Source organism: Eutrema salsugineum, unplaced genomic scaffold (assembly GCF_000478725.1).
Source record: "Eutrema salsugineum unplaced genomic scaffold, Eutsalg1_0 scaffold_11, whole genome shotgun sequence".
Lineage (NCBI taxonomy): Eukaryota > Viridiplantae > Streptophyta > Magnoliopsida > Brassicales > Brassicaceae > Eutrema > Eutrema salsugineum.
In genome coordinates, this window is record NW_006256901.1 from 9,959,009 (window position 1) to 9,963,866 (window position 4,858).

Below are 4,858 nucleotides of genomic sequence, written 5' to 3' on the forward strand. Positions count from 1 at the left end.
TGGTTATGGCGTTGCAAAACTTCTTAGGGTTATCTTCAACTCTTCCTGGAAGAACTCCACTTTGCCTCTTCATAGAGTCGGCTGTTTGGGCGACTTGCACATCTAACTTTTTTACGTGCAAAGATAAAGATTCAAACTTACCATTCAGATCATTGTACATGCAGTCCACTTTCACGTTCACGTCTTTAGATGCTTTTTCGTTCGTCATAACAAGCTGTTGGATTGACTGTTCAAGTCTAACGATTTGTGAAGCTAGCTGGTTCGTCGTGACTCCCTGCTGTTGTACAAATTGATTGTTAAAATCCGTACCTTGGTAGTTATATGGCTGTCGCGGTTGATATGGTACTATTCCCCCAAAGTTTCCACCTTGAAACTTGTTTTGGAAGGATTTTTGCTGAGGTGGGTAGTACTGATCTTGAGGATTCTCCACATTTGGATTGCGGTAGGAGAGATTGTTGTAATTTGCATTCCGGAAGTTGTTGTTGAAGTTGTTGTTGGAGCGATTTTGGTATGGCACCAGTGCTCCTACGTAGTTCTTGAAATGCTTGATTAATGTGATCGATATCACTAGGTCCTTCATCTTCTGCGCCATTGTTGGTTTCACAGGCATGGATCGGGCGATTGTTGCTCTTCAGAAGCTGGCTCACCATGTTCTTCAACTCGGTTATCTCCTTGTTGTCTGTTCCGGCTTGCTTCATCGATCGATCGTATTCAGGAAAGTCATTGCTATTGGCTTGAGCCAAATTTTCGATGAGAGCTCTTCCTTGGGTTATCGTCTTTTGCCCAAAATCTCCATTGCTAGCTGTATCAAGTGAAAGTTTGTATTTTGGTTGCAAACCTCGATAAAATGTGCTCAGCAGGCTTGTTCCATGAAATCCATGGTGAGGACAATCACGTTCATACTCCTTAAAACGTTCCCAAGCTTCATAGAAAGATTCAGTTGGACCTTGTTGAAAGGTTGAGATCTTCGTTATCAAATTGTTCGACCTTGACTTAGTGTAGAAGTGGTTTAGGAAAGCAGTTCTACATTCTTCCCAATTGATAATCGATCCTGCAGGCAAAGACTTTAACCAACGGTGAGCTTTATCTGCTAATGAAAAAGGGAACAACTTACACTTTAAATAGTCAGGTGGAACTTGGTTTGTTCTCATCATGCTGCAAATTTCTTCAAAAAGCTCGATATGGTCCATTGGGTGCTCAGAATGAAATCCATGGAACTGGTTTTGCTTCACCAATGAGATGATTTGAGGCTTGACTTCAAACTCATTCCGGTTTGGAAATGGTACTTGAATTGCAGATCGATTCTGAAAATTTTGAGTAGGTGCATCAAAATCAGCTATGCGATGGTTCCTGGCTTGTCTTCGGTGTTGATTTGCTGGTGGAATGGGGCGGTGAATGCGTTCATTCGGCTGCATTGCTGGGTGGTCACCATCGGCTGCATTGATGGGTGGATCAAGGTCTTCACGTCTTTCTCTCTCTCGGTTCTGGTGGTTTCTTGGAAGAACCTCATCCTCCATGTTGTCGAGCATGATCACCTTCTATGTGATCATTCTCTTCGTTTTCTCCATGTTGGGACCCGTCTTGGTCCATATTTAAATTTCGATTAATAGGATCTCCAGGCTGGTCGTCGTTGGCCATTCCTTGCGTTCGTCTAAGTCTTCGAAGTTCTCTTTCGTGTCTGTCTATCTCGTCTAGAATTGGAATGTCTTCTGCAGGTCTACGCCTGGTATTCATGCAATTCAGAGAAAAACAAAAGAAGGGAAAGATAGTTCAGAAAAACTTTAAGAAAGAACTAGAGATCAGGTGTCTAGAACAGAAGTTAAAACAAGAAAAATAGCAAAAGGCAGCGAAACAAATCCCCGGCAAAGGCGCCAAAAAATTGATGGTCGTGTCAACTGCGTGAGGGAACAAGTTTTACCCTTAACAAAACAAATGAAAGCCGCAAGTGCACAGCTAATCAGTTGCAGTATTTAGGGATCGAATCCACAGGGATTTGTGTGCCTGGTATTCTTCTACGGTTTTTAACTTTATGTCTAGACTAAATTGGTTTTAAAGATTGGTTGTTTTTCTTGCGAATTAAACTACAACAAAAGAAAGCAAATAAATCTATCCTAAAAAGCAGGTAAGAAAATGGAATGAAATGCAATTAGAATAAGCAAATATCGAATGAAAGACTAATAAGGCAAGTAAAATATCGCATGAAAGGTAAATAAAGCAAGTAAATAATGAACTAAGGAAATTGAAATGCAGGTCTAAGAAAGCAAGAAAAAATCGATGGAATTGTAAACTATGGCTAAAAACGCTGAGCTTTTGGGAACTCTAAGGGATCATAATCGGTTTTAACACTAAGGTAGATAGATTGGGATTGACGGATAACGATATATGGGTTCTAGAGCTAGAGTACGGCGGTATGACTACGTCACTGTCGTGATCATAACCAACTGTTTCTCGCAACCCTGACCAGTAGGTTTCCACTCTGGCCCTGGAAGGGAGAGAACACAAGAGCTGCACAAGACTCGTCAATACTCACGATCTCGCCGCAGGTAGGTTTCCACTCCTACGGAAAAATCGCCTGTTTCATTCTAGGGCTGATACTTAATGAGAACTTTCGCAACACTAACTATCTAGATCAGATACTAGGTGATCAATCAAGCATACATGCAATAAGAACAAGAATAAACAGAGAACAGGTCGAAATCCCAGATCTATAAACCTAGATGTCTTAATCGATTATGAGAGCCCCTTTCGGGAACCCTTAGCCCAACTCGGGATCTACTCAGACATGGCTGAGTTCGACATCATCATTGGTTTTAATAAAAGTAATGAAAAACAGTAAAGAAAAGAGATAAAGAAAGCTTCTCTATTGAAGAACTCGGACTTGAACAATCTTCTACAAAAATCTCATAAAAACGGCTAAAGGAAAAGTGTTTTTGTAAAGTATGAAAGGTTTTGCTGAAAACGACCTAAATGACATGTATTTATAGTCTCCAATACTCCATGGTCTCTAGGGTTCCGGAATTGAGGCTGAGAATGACTTTGGGCTTCAGATAAGTGGGCTTTAACTCGGAGATTGATTGCCGCGGTCAGGAGTGTTGTGACCGTGGCAATTGGCTTGTTGACCGCGGTCGTGAAGCTTCTGACCGCGGCAAATAGCTTGTTGGCCGTGGTCGCGTGAGTTGCTGACCGACTTCGAGTGGCTCCGGGGCTAATGGAATATCTTCAGATCCAACCGTTGGAATGTCTCCAAACCAAGTGCATTTGAAAGCTGGTTGATTCTTCTATAAGTTGTCCAATTTTGAGGGTGATCAGACGGTGAGAAGGTCTTCGTCTCTCCATGAGAGTTCTGACGGTCTGCATTTATCCAAAAGAGTCTTTTTGTTCCATTTTGTGCCTCTTTATCCCGAATTACCTGAAAAGTCTTTTAAAATCCGGAAACATAGAAATCCTTTGAAAGCCTTTGAAAATGGAGTAAAAACACCTGTAAAAGATATTAAAATGATCTATAAAAATGGTCAAAATCCGATGTTATCATAAACCAATGTCGAATTTAAACAAATAATAAAGGTAATCAACTACGTATGTTCTAGAACTCGAGGCACAGAAGTATGAATAGCCAACTTTCGCAGAACTAAACAACTATCTCTCCCAACCCTGACCAGTAGGTTTCCACTCTGATCCTTGAAGAGAGAAGATGCAATAATTGAACAAGACTCATCAACTTTCACAACTCAACTATAGGTAGGTTTCCACTCCTATAGAATTATTGCTCGTTTCACCCTAGTTCAGACAATCAATGAAAGCTTTCGCAACATATCATATCAGATCGGCTTCTAAGTAGCCAGCAGATAATCACGCAGTAAAATCAAAGGCAAACGAAAATTCCCTTTGAAAAATCCCTTTAAACCCAACTGGAAAACTACTCAAACATATTGTAGACAATCATCACAGAGTATTGAAAGTTGCAGGAAATTAAAGAAAACATAGAAGAAAAACGAAGGACAGAGTCGCAGATGGAGGTGAGATGATGCTCTCCTCGACGGCTCCTCTTTGAAAACGGCGGCTCCTAGGGTTTTTGAAGCACACACACGAACTCTCTCTCTCTCTTTCTATCTAAATTTTTGGTCTCCCCTCTTTATAATGACCTAAAGAGGGTATTTATAGCTTCTGGAGTTGTCCTGGACACTTAGGGCTTCAAAAATAATAAAGGGAATTGACTTGGGCTTTAATTAGGTCGTCTGAGAAGTGAACAACTACTGTCCGCGGTGTGCTTCTACCCGCGGGGAAATGAGGCTTGGCCGCGGTCCCGGCTTGTGTCGTCTTTCGAGACAGCATTTTCTGTCTTTATTGCATCGGGTGTATCTGAAGATCTAACAGTTGGATTGTCTCCAAACTAAGTGAATTAGAAAGCTAGTTGTATCCTCTATGTTGTCACAAATTTTGGGGTTGATTAGACAGTGAGAAGGTCTTCATCACTTGCCATACTTATGACGGTCTGCATTTATCCAAAATTGCTCATTTGTTCCAAATTGCATATCTTTTGCCCAAGTTTCCTGAAAAGTCTTTTGAAACTCTAAAACATTGAAAAAACTTAAAAAACCAATAAACACCTGCATAAGACATCATTATGATCCATAAAAGTGGTCAAAATACGGTGTTATCAATCGTAGACTCTAAGGAAAAGTCGAAACCTGAACCTCTCATGAAGGACACTAAAACCGAGTATGAAAGAAGCTAGATCATTCCGGTCAAGGTATCAAAACGCTTGCCTGACCGAAGACTCAAAAAGTGTAAGGATCCAGGGCGTTTTTCTTTCACTTGCTATATTTTTGGAATTGAATTTTCAGATTGTTTATGTGAT

The 4,858-nt window shown here is 40.8% G+C and overlaps 1 non-coding gene across 1 annotated transcript; it reads left to right on the forward strand.

Annotated features, from left to right (window-relative positions):
- The first annotated feature begins 873 nt into the window (after nt 1–873).
- Nucleotides 874–980, forward strand: LOC112090055. The gene has a single exon (XR_002901414.1). It is a non-coding gene; the product is annotated as a small nucleolar RNA R71 (small nucleolar RNA).
- The last annotated feature ends 3,878 nt before the right edge of the window (nt 981–4,858 follow it).